At 44.9% G+C, this 21,840-nt stretch overlaps 1 long non-coding RNA gene across 1 annotated transcript in view; it reads left to right on the forward strand.

Annotated features, from left to right (window-relative positions):
• Positions 1-4,836, forward strand: part of LOC138528756 (uncharacterized) — a 295,927-nt gene extending 291,091 nt beyond the window's left edge. Inside the window, exon 3 of the long non-coding RNA XR_011284226.1 lies at positions 4,469-4,836. This is a non-coding gene — a long non-coding RNA (uncharacterized lncRNA). The remainder of the gene's footprint in view (positions 1-4,468) is intronic.
• Positions 4,837-21,840: the final 17,004 nt, after the last annotated feature.

Below are 21,840 nucleotides of genomic sequence, written 5' to 3' on the forward strand. Positions count from 1 at the left end.
ACTAAAGTAATTTAGCTTGGCACCTATTATAGCTCAAAGAATGGTAGTGCTGTGTTCTATAGATACTATTTTATTTATTTTATTGTAATTTATTTAAAAAGGACTCATTTGCATGAGGAGCATTAAATGGTATTTAGATGATCTGATTTCATATTGTTGGCATGGGCTTTCTGATATAAAGTTGAGGAAAAACTGATTCCCAAAGTTTTTACTTTAGAGGAGATATGGATAGACTGTCCTGCAAGTTCGATCTCAGACCAAGAGGTTGAATTTTTATGAAGGGCATGAGAAGAGATAACTAAGAACAACACCATTCTATTTCCGTTAAGATTTTTGTCATCCATTCATTAACCAATCCAAGCATAATTTAAATATGAGATTTACAAGATTCTGGCTCACCATTTAGATTACAAATAAGTTGTATAGTACACAGTGACTACATAGTAGATTGTGTGAGGGTTTAATATGGGTGTTAAAAAGTCTAGGAGATAAACAGACACCCCGTGGCACTCCAAACGTATCTCAGGGTGACTAACAAAGGATCCAATACAACTATAGAGGTTCTTTGTTCCAAGAAGGGAGTAAACCAGCTTTTTCTAATGCCCCCTACTTTCCTAAAACAGTGAAAGATGGTTAAGTGTATTGAAAGCTGCAGAGAGGTCAAGTGACATGGGTTGCCCTTATTTACCTTCATCCATGATGTTCTTTTACCTCTGCAGGAGGCACCTCAGTCCCTCTAAAGGGACAAAGCCAGACTGTAGATCCTCTAAGCCACCTCAGTCCCTCTAAAGGGACAAAGCCAGACTGTAGATCCTCCAAAGAGACATGTACTTTCATACACGTTTGAAGTTGAATTTCAGTCATGTTGTTCAATATTTTAACCAGACAATTTCCGGGATCCAGATCAGCTTTTACGTCACAGCAGATACTAATTCTTTTAGTTTCTTCTAGCCATTTAGCATCCATAAAGGACACATTCTTAAAAGTATTATTGGTGGGAGACACCGTATCAACAGATTCCTCCACTGAATGGGATGGACAAGGAATTCCGGGACCATTAATTGGGTTTAGGTTTATGTCTATTCTTACATCATTGATGCTTAGAGTAATGAAATTAGATTCAACTGCACTACATAGGAGCTTAACTAAAGTGGGTCTTTCAGATGAGGTGAGGGGGATGGGTTCAAATATTGATCTGATATCATAGATTTTCTCATCATAGGGAGACAGAATTTTACTGTACCAAAAATATGGACATTGCGACTGTGGGTGTCATATGATCTTTTATTATAGGTTGTGCAATATGTTAAATTGCTCTTTCGAAGCCTATGTAATTTGTCCAGCATGAAACAACTTTTTAGCCTCAGGTATTGGTTTTCTTTAAGACGATGGGGTAGATCTAGGAGTGGTGCGTTGTACATGATGCGGATCTTTCCTCCATTTCCTTTCTGCCTACCTCAGATGATTTTTAAGGAGTCTAAAACCTGATGCATAGCATTCATTATATTCAGCAGTGACTATTAACTATTTTACATCTGAGAGGCTCATTCCTATCAATAGTAGTAGATACATGGCTATTGTAGATACAAGCTAATTCATCACGTGAAGAAACACTTTTTTGTCAGAAGGTCCAAATCCTTGAGAGGGAGAAACAGATTGTTAAAGCTAAATCTCTAAGTATTTCTATATATTATAGAGGGCTTACACTCATTAGAAAATGTGTTTGGAAATTGGAGCACCATGTCTTAACAAAATCACGGAATGATCAGACCAATCTGATGGTAAAGTAGTGGTTTCATATGTCTGAAAGTTCCAAGCAATCACCAAATCAAGGGTATGTCCTAGAATGTGTGCATGTGTTGCATGGACGAAAAGAAGAATCCTAGTTAATGTAGCACAATGCTGAGCCTAGACTGTGCTTTAGAATCATAATTAAAATATAAATTAAAATCTCTAGTATAATGATCAGGGCTGAGGAGTTCATAAGAGGGAGTATGGAATCCCAAGAATTCTATTTTAATTCACAATCTCTACCCACTGGACAAACAAAACCTGTAAAGTATGCAGATTGTGTAAGGTTCATTTAATGAACAACAATTCAATAAAAAAACATATAGGGAGAGCATGTGATGTGGAACAAAACATGAATTTAATAAAATCCAAGATAAATGAGGAGTGGATGTTGTCGTTACATGGTCATTCGATGTTAAAAGTGGATGTGAAATGTCCATGCACGCCGCCCCATGATGTTGCCAAAGACTTAATAAAACGCTAAATGTTTAGATAGCAGACTCCTCCCAACGATTAGCAGCTCTTTGTGAAACTAAATATCCTCAAATTTGGGGTTAATGCCAGATGTAATGGGCCAAGGAAAGGCAAACTAGATGTATGAGGGGATGAGAGGTCTCACACTGTAGAGTGTGTGTGTGAAAATATCTATTATGTGATTCCCAGATTTGAAACCACCAAAGGCCTCCCAATGGATTAATGTACTTACTGCAGTGATTGATTTGCAACCCTCAGGCCACACATCTATGTAGTAGGCATGAACGCACATGGAGAGGCATTGGATCTTTGATGATCACTCAAGGCCCTACTTTAGAACCACTTTTTAAAATTGTATTCCATATCTCCAACATTTTGAGGCTGGTTTCTCCCGTGCTTATAACACTGTAAGCTACAGATTTCCATTTCTTATGAGGAATGGCTTTTTTGTCTTCTTCAGTACGGTGCTCCCTATTATCCGAGCATGCCTATAAGATTGGGCCACCATGTGTAGTGTGATCATAGTTGATTGTTGTTATCTGGACACCTGTGAAACCCATTGGGTAATCACATTTGTTTCTGGCAGTACCCTATATTTCTTCATTGTAAACTGAGGTATTTTTTCTTGTTTAAATTTATTTTTATTATGGGTTTTGACATTCACAAACCGGAAAAACTTTATAACATTACAACAAAGAACCCTCCTTCCCCCCAACCCCCTCGCCCTTCCTTGGTTAGCAGGATCTTCTCTAGTGAAAGAAACAAAAACATTGAACACTTCAGCTCGCTAAAATGGGGTAATAATACAGTGCAATGTATGCCAGTGTCTGTGGCTGCCTCACAGCCTTTCCGAAGTCTTTTGAAAGTAGTCCAGTGTACTGGAAGAACACCCAGGGGGTCCCCTTTCTCCGCCCCTTCCTCCTCCTAAGTCAACTGCCTGCATCCCGCCCACATTACAAAACAGCCAGGTTTTCAGTTGTTCAGGTGTTTAGGCATGAACACACACCACATGTTCTCATGTGCTGTTGCCCTCCCATGCAGTGCAGCTGTGATCCTTTCCATAGTGCATATATTCAAAGACACATTCCCTTTTACTTGGGGTCCAAGCATATTTCCATTTCATTGCCAGACAGGCCCGCGTCGTTAGCAGCAGCGGTACTCCCAGCCAGGCCATCCTGCTCAGGACCCCACCTAAATCCTCCATTCCAAACAGAGTTCGAATCAGTGGTTTTTGTGCACTGAACACCATCTAGTTCCTTTATCCAGCCCAAGGCTTCGTCCCAGAACCTCTGTACCCGGGGGCATCCCCGCCACATATGCCAATAATCGGCAGTCGCCCCACACCGATGCCAACACTCCGCGCTCGCGTTCTGAAACATTTTAGAGAGCCTAACAGGGTCGTACTGCCATCTATCTAAGAGTGTAATGGCATGCTGTTTATATTGGCTGAGGCCCCTCTACACAATTTTAACCACTCCTCGGGGTCCAATTCCGCTCCAGGTCCCTTTCCCATTTCCATCTCAACTGTTCCTTCGACCCCTTCCTGGCCATATCCAGTTCTCTATGCATAACTGAGTACATAACCGAGATCAAGTCCTTCATGCCCACCTTTTTGTCTAGGAGCTGCTCGAAGGGAGTAAGGTCCCTCTGTATCTTATCCCTCCATTTTCCACACATGTGCACTTCCTTCAGTTGAAGATAAACAGCGTAAGGGATGGGACGAAGAATTAGAACGGAAGATTTCAGATATAGAGGAGGTAGTCGCTAGGAACCCAAAAGTGAGCCTCAAAAGGGCTCTGAGACACGTCCATGGTCAATTAGATATTAGTAGAACAAAGAAGGCAGAAAAAACCATACTGTACCTAAGACACTGCTATTATATGAAAGCCAATAAAGCCATTGATTGACTTTGTATTGATCACACTCGACCCTGTGATAATAAGTAAGAGTTTGTATTCCTTTTTTGTGTCACATTGTATTATGTTAGTTATATGTCTTGTTTTTTTGAAAAAATCTGTTTTACACAGAAGTGATGTATTAACATTGCCTTTGATAAATTACTGTGTGTCTATTCAATAGTGGAACAGACTGCCAGAATGAGAAGTTTTTAATGTCAAATTTGCCGGATAAATCACAGCTATTTCCATTTGCAGCTATGTATTTTTACTGCTTGTGGTAATTATATGCATATACATTTTTTTAGATCCATGATGTCAGCATTAAAGCACCTATAAGGCCTACTGTGAAGAAATTACCTGTCCTGAAGATGGCCACTACACTAATTTTTGTATGGACACCTGAGAAAATGTCCAATTCTACCACTGGCCGAAACATGTCGACATCTCGTATCTCAATAAACGTCTAATAGCTAGGTATTTCTGCAATCACTTTATAGGATTATAGGGTGTATTAATTTGCCCTTCCTGTGTTTTGTCTTTGTTGTTTTTTTGTAGCCTTGTTTTATGTTCTTGATACAAGCATTACAATGTTGTCCTTGTATCTCCCTGTTTTTTATCTTATAAATGCATAAAATTGCCCTTTTAACCATTTCTACCAACTATTAAAAAATTGATCTTATGTACATTGATACGTCTGGCATTTTACATTTGCTGATTTCTTATGTAAATGTTGTTGTGTAAAACTTTACGTATGTGACCTTAGGCATTTCAAACTCTCTAGGATCGTAGGAGTGAGGGGTAATCATTTCTCTAGTGCCGTACCCCGGCACACTTCTCCTTACAAAGCCAATAAAGAAGACAAGCTCCTAGCTAGACAAAAGGGGACACAGTAACACACACAAAGGAAATTGGGGAGGTCTTCAAAGGATATGTGGATGAACAGACGAAACTGGGTATATGAAACGGGTCAGGAAGGTAGATCGAGGATGCATAGAGAACAGATAACGTGGAAATGAACAGACCGGATGATGAAGCGATAACATGTATAGATCGGACGAAGTGCATTGATTATAAGGAATATATAGAACTGATCGCACTGATTGTTTGCTTAGAACTGAGCGAGTACATACAACGGATGGAATGCACAGAACAGACAGAGCACGTAGTGGACACTTAATAATAAAAAATAAAAATAAATTCAAGAGCATGGAACGATCTGTAGTGCATAAAACAACCGAAGTACATAGAATGGTCGGAGTGCATAGAATGGTGGAAATGCATGGAACTACTGGAGAGCTCGACCTCAAGATATAAACCACCTTATCACATCTCCACGCTTGCTCTCTCATTTACACCACCACTCAACTAGAACACAGCGATACTATGACACCATTTGATATAGCTGTTCTCATATCATCACTTGCCTCATACTCCCCATCATCCTATCTAAACACAGCTGGTTACACACCCTCCAGCCTAGGCGTTCTCCTCAGGCCTAACGCAGCCAGAATCTGTCTGGATAACAACCTGCCAGAACGAACACATACTCTTGATCTCCCAACCACCACACCTACCGCTAAGAAGCAGCTATCACAGGAATGCAACACCGCTGCACACATATCCCATTTCAAATGCTCCCGATTGGTATCCCTGACATAAGGGCTATTATGTTGAAATTCCTCTGGCAGGGGAAAAATCCCAGAATATCATTTGATGTCCTTACCTTACTGAAGGACAGGGAGGCGTTGTGCTCCCCAACCTGAAGCTGCATTACAATTCCTCACAGTTGCGGGTTCTTGTCCTGCACCTCAGAATGCAGAGAGAATATCAATGGGTGGGCCTGGACAATTTACATCTGTCCCCCTCCACAGTTGGGGAATGGCTATGGGTCCCAAGAAAGAGGCTCCCTCGCAGAATCCGCGACCACCCCATTCTGGGCACAATATGGGAACTGTGGAGACGGCACGGACATGGAGAGGGTAACAACTGCCCTTCCCCCTTAAGCTACATGTGGGCACCAGAGATATGGGACGCTATCCCGAACCCGGGGAGGTTTCAGGCCTGGTATGAGGCTGGTCTTGAGAGAGTGGGCCAGCTATGGAGGAAGGATACATTCATCACTATAAGTGAATTAGAGGAGGACCTGGGAATGGGCACGCTGTCTGTCTTTTCATATTTGTTATGAGGAATCTCAGTAAGCACACCATTTTAAGGGAGGTAAGGCATCCAGCCATGAGATGGTTAGTTTACCCCATCTCTCCAGGTCTGTTCGGAATCCCTCGAAAAGAGTGGGGAAATTTGCCCTAAAAAGATTGTCCAATACCCTTGTAAGGTTAATTCCCAAGTATCGTAATCTGTTGCGGCTGACCACTGGTCCCAAAGGTGTGAACCTTCCCATATCCCTGATCTCTTTCCAGTCCAGTGGGAGGAGCATGGATTTCAATTTGTTAATTGTAAGCCCTGAGAGATTTTTGTAACCCTCCATCAATGTGAATGCCCTGCGTATGGAGGTCAGAGGATTCTGTATGTGCAAGAGCATGTCGTCTGCATACAATGCCACTTTGTATTCTCATCCCCCCACTGAGAATCCCATGATCTCTGGGTCTTCCCTGATTCTATGTGCTAGTGGATCCAGTGATAGCGCAAATAGAATTGGTGACAGAGAGCACCCCTGCCTCGGACCTCTATTCAGGGCAAACCCCCGGGAAAAGCCCCCACTGACTGCCATGCAAGCTCGGGGATCCATAAACCGCCATGATGCCTCGCATGAACCTTGGGCCCAGGCTCACTTTGCTCTGTACCCCTTTAAGAAAGCCCCACTCCACCTTGTCAAATGCTTTTCTACATCTACCAATAAGAGTACGGGGTTGCCTCCCATGTCTCTCGCCTCATGGATTAAGTGTACATTTTTCAGGAAAGTGTCTACCCCCTGGTGTCGCCTTATGAAACCCACTTGGTCTGAGTGTATCATATGGCGCATATGCATCTCTAGTTTTGCCGCCAGGACCGGTGCTCACACACACCTTATGACTCTCTCTCTCTACTGACTTGAACTTCGGTTCCCGAGGGTGCTCAACCTACCAGCGCCTTGAGATCATACCAATGGTACATAAGGCGCTATATAAATGCAAAATAACAATAAAAATAACAAATATGAAAAGACAGACAGCGTGCCCATTCCCAGGTCCTCCTCTAATTCACTTATAGTGATGAATGTATCCTTCCTCCATAGCTGGCCCACTCTCTCAAGACCAGCCTCATACCAGGCCTGAAACCTCCCCGGGTTCGGGATAGCGTCCCATATCTCTGGTGCCCACATGTAGCTTAAGGGGGAAGGGCAGTTGTTACCCTCTCCATGTCCGTGCCGTCTCCACAGTTCCCATATTGTGCCCAGAATGGGGTGGTCGCGGATTCTGCGAGGGAGCCTCTTTCTTGGGACCCATAGCCATTCCCCAACTGTGGAGGGGGACAGATGTAAATTGTCCAGGCCCACCCATTGATATTCTCTCTGCATTCTGAGGTGCAGGACAAGAACCCGCAACTGTGAGGAATTGTAATGCAGCTTCAGGTTGGGGAGCACAACGCCTCCCTGTCCTTCAGTAAGGTAAGGACATCAAATGATATTCTGGGATTTTTCCCCTGCCAGAGGAATTTCAACATAATAGCCCTTATGTCAGGGATACCAATCGGGAGCATTTGAAATCCACAGAGGAATCTCAGTAAGCACACCATTTTAAGGGAGGTAAGGCATCCAGCCATGAGATGGTTAGTTTACCCCATCTCTCCAGGTCTGTTCGGAATCCCTCGAAAAGAGTGGGGAAATTTGCCCTAAAAAGATTGTCCAATACCCTTGTAAGGTTAATTCCCAAGTATCGTAATCTGTTGCGGCTGACCACTGGTCCCAAAGGTGTGAACCTTCCCATATCCCTGATCTCTTTCCAGTCCAGTGGGAGGAGCATGGATTTCAATTTGTTAATTGTAAGCCCTGAGAGATTTTTGTAACCCTCCATCAATGTGAATGCCCTGCGTATGGAGGTCAGAGGATTCTGTATGTGCAAGAGCATGTCGTCTGCATACAATGCCACTTTGTATTCTCATCCCCCCACTGAGAATCCCATGATCTCTGGGTCTTCCCTGATTCTATGTGCTAGTGGATCCAGTGATAGCGCAAATAGAATTGGTGACAGAGAGCACCCCTGCCTCGGACCTCTATTCAGGGCAAACCCCCGGGAAAAGCCCCCACTGACTGCCATGCAAGCTCGGGGATCCATAAACCGCCATGATGCCTCGCATGAACCTTGGGCCCAGGCTCACTTTGCTCTGTACCCCTTTAAGAAAGCCCCACTCCACCTTGTCAAATGCTTTTCTACATCTACCAATAAGAGTACGGGGTTGCCTCCCATGTCTCTCGCCTCATGGATTAAGTGTACATTTTTCAGGAAAGTGTCTACCCCCTGGTGTCGCCTTATGAAACCCACTTGGTCTGAGTGTATCATATGGCGCATATGCATCTCTAGTTTTGCCGCCAGGACCCGAGTGTGTATTTTGGCATCAATATTAAGGAGCGAGATGGGGCGGTATGATCCGCATTTCCGGGGGTCCCTGCCTTCCTTTGGGATGACCGTGATCATTGCCTGGGAGAATATTCAGGGGCTTCACCTCTCTCTATTATGTTGTTAAACAGTTCGACCATAAATGGGAGAAGGGGCGTAAGAAAGGACTTATAAAAGCTTGCAGAGAAACCATCTTCCCCCGAGGCCATTCCCGTGGGAACCCTTGACACCGCCCTTTTTATTTCGTCAGCCATTATGGGGGCTTCCAGGGGGTCGGCATCCTCCCGGGAGAGCCTGGGCATCAGGGTTCCCTCTAAGTACCGGGTTGTTCCTGTGGGATCCGGGTTGGCCCCTGTTTGATACAGATTCTCATAGAAGGACGCGAACGCTTCCCGAATTCCTTCCCCCTTGGCCCTCCGTTTTCTCAGCCCCTTCTATGGCCTCAACCCACCTATCGGCCCTCTTCCCCTTAAGTCTTGCTGCTAACAGTGCGCCCGCCTTGTCCCCCTTCTCATAAAACGGTTGTTTCAGAAACTGCAGTTTCCGAATCACCTGTCCTTCCTCAAGTAGTCTCAATTCCTCCCTCTTCTCTCTAGCTTCCAAAACCATATACTGCCTCCCCTACGCCATTTCCCGATCGCTCCTGTCCAATTGGGAAATTTTGGTCCGTAGCTTGTTTTCAATTAAGGTCTGTTGCCATTTTTTCCTGGCCGCCTCCTTGATCAGAACCCCCCCTCCATGTCTCCTTACCTGCTTCCCATACCATTAACATAGAAACCTCCCTGTATCGTTCACTTTGAAATACTCCTCAATCTCTTGGGTCCTTCAATAGGGAGTCATTACATCTCCATTTAGATCCTCTGGGCACCATCCCCTGCCAATCGAAGTCCACCAAAACCAAGTTGTGGTGCGGCCATGAAATCGGGGAGATCTCTGAACACGTCGCCTCCTCCCATAATCCTCTGGCTATGTAGATGTAGTCGATCCTGGTGAATGTGCCATTGGGGGCCGAATAAAAGGTATATCCCGTTTCCTCTGGATGGAAATGCCGCCATATGTCCTGTAGTCCTTCCAACATTCCCAGGACCTCTCCCTGAGCTGGTCGAGGCCCTTCCTCCAACTCCCCCTCTCAAGTTTGTCTGTTCTTCCTGTAGTCTGCCCACATATTAAGGTCACCCCCAAGACTATATGTCCAGTTGCTTCGAACATCACCTTCGGAAGTGTGTGCACTAGATACCTCTGTTGCCCCTGGTTAGGGCAGTATATTGTAGCAAATGTGAACCCTACCTTGTTAATAAACCCTGTGATGAGGAGGGCCCTACATTCCCCATAGGCCCACACCTTTGTGACCTCCATCTTTAGACCTTTCGCCATAATGATACCTTTGCCCGCTTTTCTGAGAGGGCCCGATCCCCAATATTCCTGTCCCATTGACCTCCCCGGGATCCTTCTTTAGTCACCTCTAGCCTACTTGGTTTCTTGAAGAAACAGCACATCAAAACACCCCCCTACGGAATTCCTTGGCCACCAGAGACCTCTTTGTGGGTGAGTTCAATCGTTTGACATTCAGAGTCCCGACCCTCAGCAGACCCCCCCTCCCTTATCCCCAGTAACTACCGCCATCCTCCCTGCCTTCTTATCCACTTACCCACCGGAACTGTAAGTGGTCCTGGGTCATAAATCCCAACCCCAGCAACCGATAAACATTTTTTAGAGAAGATCCTTGTCTTACAACACCTTGAATTGACCTCCCCTCCTACCCTGCTTTGGCACCCAAATCCCCCTGGTTAACGTTGTCCGAGAGATATCTGACCACCAGTTGGAACCAGCTCCCTTCCGGTCTCGTGCCCATCCCACCTATCCTAATTTGAGCCTTCCCCCTCTATCAATCTCTTCCCAGTCCATTCAACCCCTTGTGTGTTCATACTTCAACAATTAGGGCCCTCTGTCGACCCCCTGGTCACCTCATCCTCATGGCTCCCCCCTCCACTCCCGCCCCAGTTTGTGGTCTCCCAACAACCCACCACCCCTGCCAAACCCACTATCACAGCTTCCACTGCAAGATCATCAGTGCGCCAACCCCACAACCCAACCTTACCCCATGGGGAGAGCTGGGCTGGTTCCCTGTTGACAACCTATTTGATTCCATCCTGAGTCATATATCTGTACCAGGAGATGTGTTCAACTTTCTGTATTTCCTGGAACCTGGGATCCGTCTCCTTTTTTGGTCTCTTGATAAGCCACTGCCTGTCGTCTGCTGCCCTGTCCCCTTGGTTTTACGATGTGCGGCCTCACCCAGCAACTGCCGAGTGACTCTGAATGTCCGCTTCCATTGTTAATCTATATTTTTGGCCCTCCAGCTCAAAGGTGATGGAGAACGGGAACCTCCATCTATACCGCACTCCTTTCTCATTCAATCATTTGGTCAAGGGAGAGCCCATTTTCCTCTTGAATAGCGTTAGGGAGGACAGAGTCTGAAAAACCGTAACTCTGGAGGCCCCGTATGTGAACGGGCCTCTCAGTCTCACTTTTTCCAGGATTTTCACTTTATCAGTGTTATTTTTTAACTTGACCAGAACCGACCTTGTGCCTCCCCCACCCCCGGGGAGCCCAAAAAGCCCAGTGGATTTTCTCAATCTTTGCTTCATCAATGGTATCATCCTCAAAGACCAACTTTGTGACCTCATCTAGTGCTCTTTTCAGATCGAGTTCCCTCTCGCCTTCTCGGTCCGGAATACCAAAGAGTCTGAGGTTATTACGCCTCTCTCTATTTTCCAGGTCATCCATCTTCATCCTAATGTTCTCCTCTTGTTTCTCAATTTCGCCAAACCGCATATCCATGTGTGTCTCGAGGGTGTCGAGGGAAGACTGATTGTTCTCCACTTCCTCAAGTGTCTCCTCCATCTTTTCAATTCGTTAGGTGATCTTGTCCACCCTGCTCCCAATGTCCGCCCTCATATTTCTTATTTCCTCCATGAGAGCAGCAACGTCCTTCTTAGTTGCCGTGGATTCCTCTGGTGCGGTAGGCATATTGGGTTGTGGTATGTCTCGACCTCCCGAGTCTCTTGATGTGTACTTATAGGCGGCCAACTTCTGCCTTGCCTCCATGCACCTCTTACAGCTGCCCCAGTAGGTACTCTTGGGGGCGTCCCCCTATGTGGTCTGTGGGTGCCAGTGGACAATGATCACCTTGCGACGTACACCTCTGGACTACATTCAGTGTGGGGCGATGTCCCCCCCATCCATGGTCTGGGAAGCGGGTGGAAGGCGGGCACACGCTCCGTGGTCAGGGACCCTCACCTCTCTGCTGGGGGAAGACTTTTTCAAGTTGCTTCAAAGGCTGCCGAGTCTGATCTCATCACTTGCAAAGCATATATTGCGGGCCTGTGGACTGACTGTGACTAAGCGTCACCTTTTCTCCTTTTGTCCTCAGGGTCCCTATATCCGTCAACTCAGCATCCACCCTGTTACTCCTGGCTGTCTTTCTCCTCCAATGCTGCCAGTCACAGTGCTCCTCACCCTGTGTTTTGTGGGCTCCGGGACACCCTGAGGACAGCCCTGAGCTATGACCTGTTTCAGGGGGAGCGTTTACGGCCACCAATCCTCAAGCACCATTGTAAAGTTCCGTATCTGTTGGACATCCACTGAGAATGGTCCACTCGTCCACTATCTTGACCTCTCCTTGTGGATTTGAAAAGGGGAGATTAGCCTTTGCGTGACCCACGTTGGTTGACCCTGTTGTGTTCCTTCAATCGGTAGGTGTGGGCCCCTCTCCACTAGTGAAGTGCAGGATAGTATACTGCCTCCCTGTTGTGCCGTTGCAGGAAAGGCTAGGCATGTGTCTGCCTATTTTTCAATCCAACACTGCCCAGCCTGTGGTCATTTCCACAGTGTCCTGCTAGGCCTTGGTCATGGGCCAAATGTATAATGTACTTGCAACTTGCCCAGTGAAGCGTATTGTTGTGCACTTTATGAAGGTGCTTCTCCCCCTGTAGGTAGCCCTCAATAGGACTCCTTTGTGGCCTGCTTCTGGTGCTGTGTAGAGCACTACGAGTCACTGCATGAAGCTACTCTAACTTGTATAATGTGACTCCCCTAGCTGGCCTCTCTCCCCACGTCTTTGCCTCAAAGGGGGGCTGTGCCAAGCTGCAACCAGCAGTCTCCCATTCTCTCTGGACCCAGGCTCGCCCATCCGTGCTCCCCGCCTGGCCGCAGTCTGGATTTCACTGGCAGAGGGGGGCACCAAATATGGGAGAACCGACACCAACCCTGGGCCGTCCAACAGCGCACCTCTTGTTCCCCTCTTCTGGGCTGTCCCTCACTGGGATGGTGCGTACCTGCTTCAGCGTCTTCTCACGCCTCTGTAGCCCAGGGGAGGAGGGGGTTGGCCCGCACTGTTCTTTCTTCTAATGGGAGAGGGCACAAAGCCCCACGGTCCCACTGTGCCCGCCGCCTCCTCAACACGACCTCTGTACGGGGCGCTTGCACCAGGCTTTTCGGATGGTGGCTCCTCCCCTCGGCTCTGTGTCTCCAGCCGCGTTCTGTTCTATCCTTTGTGGGGGGCCCCAGGCTCTGATTTTTCATCTGATTTTTCATCCGGTTGGTTGAGGGGTGTTCCCCACCTCGGTAAGTCACTCTGTTCTTCTTGGGGTATTCAGGGGAGGGGTTCAAATCCCTTAACGTCCTGGTGAGGCAGGAGCTTACATTCAGGCTGCCATAGCGTGCACACCCCCTGGTGGCCTCTCCAGCTGAGGTACTATTAAGCAAGAAAAAATGTGCAATCCTTTTAAAAACCTATGTATTTTTGTTTTAACATACTTTATTTGTGCTCATCAATGACATAATAACATTTTCACAACAACCCTCTTGAGATCACTTAATACGTTAGTAGAGCACCCCTATGTGATTCTATGACCTCAAACAAAGAGTTCAGAAAGTGGGATGCGATAGATTGATGGTACCGATGATATTTTCATTGCATGGAGAAGATCTCCTCGGAAGTTGCTAAAATTTGGCAACTAGTGGAACACTGTTCAATCGACTATTATTAAATTCACCTTCAAATAAATGTCTAGATAACCAAGTGTCCATTAGAGATTAAAGTGTTCACAGAGGAAACTGACTGAAAACCTTTTCTTCAGTCAAAATCGGTGCTTTGACCTTAAATGATAAATACTTTGCATTATTCACGATTTCTTCAATTGAGAAGTATATGAAGCACTCAGGATTATTTCCTTGAAGCAGAGGCTAAAATGTATGAACAATTCACAGAAAGAGGAAATTCCTCTAGAGTGCTTTAGTCAGCACTAGGCAAAGTTAATCGTTTGCAACATACTGGTTTGCTTAAAAGTTGATATATGTACTGTGAGAACCAGAAGGTGTCTCACCCACTAGTCCCCTGGGATCTGTCTACCAGGTGGCCAGGACACAGCCATCGCTTTTGGATCCAGTTCCTGGGGGTGCACCAGTGCAGAAGGATCACCTGGGTGAGGGGTGTTCGGGGAGTGGGAGTGGGACACCTGGTAGGATATATAGAAACTCTGCCCCCTCCCCCCTTTTCAACATGAACACTTTCTCACTGGCAGCCCACTATAAGGGAAAACAGACTAACACCTGAGCTGTGTACCTGACATGTCCCAATACCATGGTCAGGCGAGGTCAGGCAATTATCGACAATAACTCACACCTGACTTCCATTACACTTCCCCACATGGATAAAAGGCGGAGCATGAGAGCACACTCTGAGCGAGGCAAAACACACAAGGAAACAGCAGTTCCAAGATGGCAGTTTAACGAAAGAAGAAAGATAGCAAAACAGAAAGGGATCACAAGGAGGGAAGTACCCTTGACCTTTTCAACAAGGAACCGTTGCTTTCATGAGTCCTTGAGATTGGAAAACATAAGACCAGGAAAAGAGGCTGAAGAATGCTGAATAGTGTGTCAGAGATACCCCGGGCCCTCCCGCATCAATAATCAAGGCAGGGAGAATCACCAGCCACTGTGGTACAGTCCTTGGTTCCAAGAACAAAGCAGCGTCAGTAAAATCAACGCAGCCGGTGAGTTGGGAAGACCAATAAAAGACCGGTCTGTGTTGAAGTCAAGGTTGCAAGCAGCAACATTGTATGGCGAGTGCTGGAATGAACATTGTTAAAAACGTGTGTGATAAAAGACGCAAATGATGTTAAACTCTTGATGAGTGATTGAACTTTAAAAGCAAGCTACAATACCTTTGACAGAGTTGTCTGGAACTGCGCGGGTGCTCAGTTGAAGGTCTCTGTAATGTATCCAGCTGAGGAGTAACGAAAGTAGATATATTTGTTCCGAGCCAGGAAGAGGGAGATGATTTGAAAGCGAACAAATAAATGGTCCTGCGACGGGTCAAGCAAAATCCTGTGTACAGTCGAAAGTCTTCGATTTTGATGAAATAGAGAAAAATACATGAATCTGGTCCGAGCCTGGCAGAGGGAGACCAATTGAAGATTTTGTGTTAAAGTGGGTCTGAGCCCAGCAGGAGGGGATCCCTGGTGAACAGTGAATCACCCAAGAAGGTGCTGTGTTAAATTCGGTCTGAGCCCAGAGGAGGGATACCCGGGGTGAATTGAAAATCACCCAAGAAGCTATGCATGTGAATCCTGAGGAGAAAGGAACTTTTGAATGCTTGTTTGTTGTATTAGGCCCTCTGAAATAAGAGACTTTGAATGGCAAAGAGAATTTGGTACAGAAGTCCCTGATAATGAGATTTGAACTGCAGCCTCTTGCTAGAGAAGCCAGAGACTGTGCTTAGCTTGAGTGTGCCGCCTTGTCCCATGCTGAAAGCGCAGGGAAGGCAAGCCAACGGCTTGAATATCCTGACATATCATCTCTTGAACGATTTCCTTTTGCATAACATTGTTTCCCACACTAATTGTATTTAGAAGTAAGGATCGGAAATAGGATTATTAGTATAGGCCCATTTATTTTGACAAGACACCACTAGGATTGCATTATTATTATTTGATGGTCGTAGCTTGCTCCCATGTTTAGATTTAGGTTTAGATAGACGTTTATCAAACCCAATTGAAGTTCAATTAACACCCTTGACTTGTGATCACTTGTATCTGTCTGCCTGTTATACCATGACTTCCTTACAGTACCTGCTGCAAACCAGGTTAGACAAAAGACTTTGAATCACTGGCCAATACATCAAAATGATATTGATTTGGGAAGAGTTATGTCAGAAGTGCCACGATTTGTCTTTAAACGCCTGTATCTCATTTTGAATACGTTGACTCTTGCAGGTTGCATACATTTGAATAATTACATTATTTGACAACACCTAAGAAAGGAACTTGTGCATGTTTAAATTGTGGCACTTGCAATAACATTTTGAGAGGAAAATATGTCACTCATCCGATGAGTAGAAGTAAAGTAATTTTGAGATATCTCACTACTTCCCAATTGAATAATTTGATACATTGTATAAAGTGTTCCTCTGAATTAAATCATATATCCAGTACGCCTTAGTTTAGTACCTCCTAAAAGGCAGACAGATTCTGTAGCAATCCAATAAGAAATGCTGCCTGCAAAAGCAAAATGTGCAAGTAGCATTTATTTCTTCACAAGTTGGTGAGGAAAGCTAAAGGGTAACTGGTGAACTTTTAAAATTGCATGCAGGGGGCCACGTCGTATGTATGTGCTATTAATGTTGGTGGTCCTCTGCATGCAATCAACATGATTTATATGATTTTGTATTTGTATTCATTTGTATTTGTAGAGCGCTTTCGTCAATCATAATAACAGTACACAATTAGAGTAACAGACTAACAGTGGTAGGGATAATGAATGACAACAGAGTAGCAAATGGATAAGAGAATGAAGCCATTGAGCTTATAGTAGACTCCGGAAGACATTGAAGGAAGAAGAAGAGCGAATATGTAGAGGAAGAGCATTGGAGTGTTTAGGAGCAAGAAGTGTAAAAGAAAAGTGAGAAGAGGCATAGGGTCTCTGGTGCAGAGAGAAGGAAGAGAAACTTAGAGAAAAGAGACTGTGTGGGGTTACATAGGGAAACTAAGGAACAGAGATGGAAGGAGCAAGATCATGCAAAGATTTAAAGATAAAACAGAGAAAATGAAAGAGAGAAGAGGGGCAGAGAGGGAGTAACAGAAGAAAGAGGAGAGAGAGCAAAAAAAAGAAGGCGAATAACTAAATTAAAGACAGGCTGCAAGGGAGTAGATCTGAAGAAGGGGGGCCAAGAAGAACAGAACAGTCATTAAGATGATAGAAAACTAAAGAGTAGATCAAGAGCTTTGTGGCCAGAAAGGAAAGAAATGGACAGGCAGGCTGAAGGTCATAAGGATGATAGCGAGCTGAATGGGCAGAGGAAGAGATGCGAAAGGAAAAAGAAAGAGAGAGGTTGAAGATGACCCCGAGAGTACACACAGAGGGGGAGAAGGAAAGGAGGGAAGGTCGATATCAGAGGGGAGAATGTGGAGAAGGGCAGGCAGGGGGGAAATAAAGGCCCTTGATCTTAGTAGGGTTAAGATGAAGAAAGCGGAAAGACATCCATGCCTTGACAGCGGAGAGGCAGGATGTGATGCTTGTGTGAAGAGAAGAAATGGAAAAGAACATTTTGCGTGTCATCTGCGTAGTAATGGCATGAAAGACTGTAAGAACTGATAACTCATCCAACATCAGCAATGCCTTGACACATAAAGAGTCCTGGTGGGATCACACAACAGGGGTACATATCACAGGGTTAAATGAAGAACTGCCCTTTGTCAATTGAAAGCTGTATACATTAGCTCTGATGGGCTCGGTAGGTTTTTCTATTGAAGGTGTCTCTGCTGAACCTGTCATATCCTTCCAATCACAACAATATGTCAGCACGATGGTCATGAAGGAGAAATACTACAACACATGGGCAGAGCACCTAGTGCTCTCGCAGCACATGAAAAAGATTGCTTGCAAATGTCCATCTAAATTTCAAACATATCCCCGACAGTCTAGCAGTCAAGGTGCACGTAATGTCACATGACTCGCTCATGTGGTAACAAAAGTGTCTGCAAGAGGCAGCGGCTGCTTCGTTTTTGCTTCAGAGCCATTGAACATGGATGGGTTGAAACAAGGTAAGACCCCTGTTGTGTATTTATGACAGTTTAGCAGGCAGTGGAAATCATCTGAATAGATACATTTACATTAATATGATGACTTTCCTAACTCCTAGGAAACACAGCCATCTAAGTAAACATAGAGAACTCTGGGCCTCACAAGACCGGCAGAGCGCTAACCAACCCTGGCCACCACATGGCCACCACATGGCCCGATCAGAGGTATGCGTGCTAATCATTTTCAACTCTACCTTGTTTGGGTGCTGGGTGGCCGCAACGCGTTCAACATTATTAGTACCCGGCTAGGGTCAACCAGAATGCAACATGCATTTCGATTGGCTCTCGCCGGGGCATTAACCGGCCGGGAATCCCTTGCACGCTGTATGTGCCTTTGCTCCCGGCGCGGTGCGTGGCAGCCCCTTAGCCAATGAGGAGGCTCGAAACGGGTAAATCCCTGCTCCGAGCCTCCACATGGCTGCAGGCTGCCTTCGCCCCCCGCTGGGGACTCAGGTAAGGTTTTTTTTCCTCCACCCCTCTCCCCTGCAAACTATCGACACCACTTACCTTCTTTTTTCTTCTTTTCTTGGGAGCGAACGCGCTGGAAACACTTCTGTTCCCAGTGCGTCCGCTCCTGATGGCCGCCATGGAAAGGGAAAACAGACTACGTTTTCCTTTTCCCGGTGGCCATTTTTTTCACTTTTTTTTTTTTTGAACACTGCAACGTTTCAAAACAGAAAAAAATGCCATTAGTACCCCGGTCTAACAGGCCGGGGTACTAATGGCTATAAGGCTAATACCACCCACGGTAAGGCCCCCGGGGCTTCATTATATCATATAACTACGGACTGGGGGCATTACCTGGGGTGGTATTGGCCCGCCGCCTCAGGTCTTATTGCCACAGTAGTGATACACATTATTATGTTTTACCGTACTGCAGGTGTTTTGTACATTAGAGGTTGGCTGTCTGCCTGCACTGTTCCAGGGTCTGCAATTTGTGTACTTACTTTGTTCAGTGCTGAAGCAACGCATATTTCAGCTGAGCACAAGTTCAACATTTGATAAGATGAGACATTAAGTCAATACTGCATCCCGATCAATCTATAAGCTTACTTTTTTACTATTTGAAATCAACACACACATTTTATTGCTACAGTACGTGTAGTTTGAACACTCAGAAGCCATGTGCACCATAGTTGTTCTGGGCATGTTGTGTGAATGAAATGGCTGGAGAATATCACAGTGCAGCAGGTTCAGTGAACTGTTACAAATTTATTTGAAGAATATGGCTATGAGGCACCTGATATTGAGATACTAATAGGTGTCCAAACATTGTTTTTTTCTGTAGGGTTCAGTTGACAAAAAGGTCCTGAAGAAGGTGGTTTTACGCAAGTCCCGCCGAAACGTCTACTTGCGAGCAGGCTTTTATTTCTCCTGTTCTGATAAAGAGGGGATAGCGATATCGTGCTTCCATATTTTGGAGACGTAGACACTCAAGATAACAAACAGGAAGTCAAAAACAGACACACAGGATAATGTGCTATTAGTCCAATGATGTGAAAAGAAATGTAGCTGTTTTTTCGGTTCACAATGTGTGACCATATGAGTTTACCATAAACACTAATGTACTAAAGGATTGTAGTCGCACAGAGTGAATATTACAGGTTACTTGTGAAATCAAAACTCTTCTTATACAGGAGAATTACAAAAGTCAATAAGCAGGGACATGTTGAAAGAATGAAAAAATCTTCTTCCAAAACATTTTTTTAAAATAGCCTAGTGATTTTCCCCTAATATGCAGCAATTTTGCACACTTGCCTTCTGCCAGACCTCCTGAATGGCTTGTATTCATTGAATGGAATCATTTCCGCATCCCTGTCTAGGTTCTGTATTTGTATTTTGTATTTGTATTTATGAATTGTTTCCTGTTGTGTAGTATTGAACAGCAAAGATAATTATGATGTATGGGAAAGGAAAACAAAGAAAATTAAAATAAACATGAAAATAATGAAATTAACAAAAATAAAAATATTTTTACACATAGCACTTCACCCTATTGACTTATTTAGCATCTATTGCTCATTTAGCAAAGTAAGTAGTATTTAAAAACATTATTGTTCTTCATATTGTGTACACTTGTGTTGTATTTAGAAGAACTGATAAGTCTAGAGAGAGAAATGGTGTATAGTGAGAAAAGAAGAGGGCCAAGGACAGAACCCTGCTGAACTCCAAAAAGAAGTGAACGAGAAGAAGGATGCTGACAGCCCAGGGGACTGAGTAGGAGCAGTTGGAAAGATAGGACTCAAACCATTTAAGGACAGGTCCAGACAGACCAAGGGAAGAAAGAGAGGAAATAAGGATGGCATGGTCAACCATATCAAGGCGAGAGATCTAAGAGCATGAGAATTGAAGATAACTTGTTGTGACGAGCGGAAAGTAATGTGTTAGAAACATGTAAAAGTGCAGATTCTGTGGAGTGTGCAGAGGGAAAGCCAGATTGTAGAGAGAGCAGAAGAGAGTGGGGGTGTAAGAAGGATGATAGCTGAGAGGAAGAAGGAAAAATATAGGCGGTAGGAGAGATTAATAAGAGATGTTAGATAAGGAACCAAGAGTGGGTAGATAGAACAAATCAGGGAAGAAGGAATGGGATTGAGAGGGAAAGCAGTCGGATAAGCATAAGAAGTTCAGAGCCTCTAAGGAGGGAATAAGAAGTGAAGGAAGGGAACGATGAGGAGGGGCGACGAAGGAATGAATGGGGGAACAAGAGGGCAGGTAAGGACAAGACGGCAGAGAGGCTGATACAAAGAAAACTACACAGGACTGGGGGTGTAAAGGGATGAGCGTAAGGAAGGGACTTTAGAGGTGAAAAAATCGGCTAAATTAGCAGTGGAAAGGTTGGATGAGAGAGCAGAGTAAGGAGGACAGGCAGAAAGAATATAGTTCAGTAGTTGAAAAAGATGGCGAGGGTGATGAGAGAGTGCAAGATTAAGAGATAAAAAATATTGTTTTTTGACCGACGGAAGAGAGCGTCGTGAGAAGAATGGCGAGAAGATAGAGAGCAGAGATTGTCCAGGGTATTGGATTTTTTCCACCAGCGCTCGGCTATACAGAGATATTTTAGATGGGGTGCGAAAGGTAAAACTGCTCAAGAGTGACGTGAAGTATGGAGTCGAGAAGACAGGAGGCACCTGCAGTAGAGAGATCTGAGAAGTCTTCAATAAGGAAAACAGAAGAGGAGAGCGAGGAGAGAAAGTATGAGGAATCAAAAGAGCTTAGATCACGGCACAAAAGAAGAACAGAAGTGTTAGAGAAAAAGCAGGAGTCGGTAGAGAAGGCAAAAAGGACAGAAGAAAATGATTAGAAAAATAAATAGAATAGGCTTGAACAGGAGTGTTGCAGGACAAAGAAGTAAATACTAAGTCAAGGGAGCAGGCAGTCGAATGTGAAGAAGGCAACGGAAATTGAGATAAATGGAAAGAATTGAGAAGGGGAAGGAGAGCAACAGAGGCACGGGTGGTAGAGAAATAAAGGTTTAAGTTGCAGAGAAGAAAGAGAGGAGAGGAGAGAGAGTGAAAAGAGAAGAGAAGAGAATCAAGATCAACAAGAAATGAAGAAAGCCTACCAGGCAGGCGGTAAAGAATAAGAAAGGATACCGGGAGCGAGCTAGAGAATTGAGGGAAATTATATTCAAATGAGTAGAAGATGGAGAGGAGGGTATGGATGGGATGAGGGAACAGGACAGACGATAAAGAATCCTGGTACCACTGCCTTTCCAATGAGGTCGAACAGAGTGTGCAAAGCAAGTATCGAGGAGATAGAAGAGAGGGGGTAGATTTAGAATACAGTGATATCTGTTAAAAGCGGACCAGACATCCTGGAGTCTGATGGAAAGTGAAGATGGAGGCGAAAAAGAGAGAGAAGGGTAAAAGAGGTTAGTGGTATGACGAGTACGCTGAGAAGGGAGAGAGAAAGGGCATACGGAATAATGAGTAGATATAGGGAAAGGCATAGAGGCGAGGAGAAATAAATAAAAGGAGACGG

This window comes from Ambystoma mexicanum, chromosome 7q, assembly GCF_040938575.1.
Source record: "Ambystoma mexicanum isolate Mex_15411 chromosome 7q, UKY_AmexF1_1, whole genome shotgun sequence".
NCBI lineage: Eukaryota > Metazoa > Chordata > Amphibia > Caudata > Ambystomatidae > Ambystoma > Ambystoma mexicanum.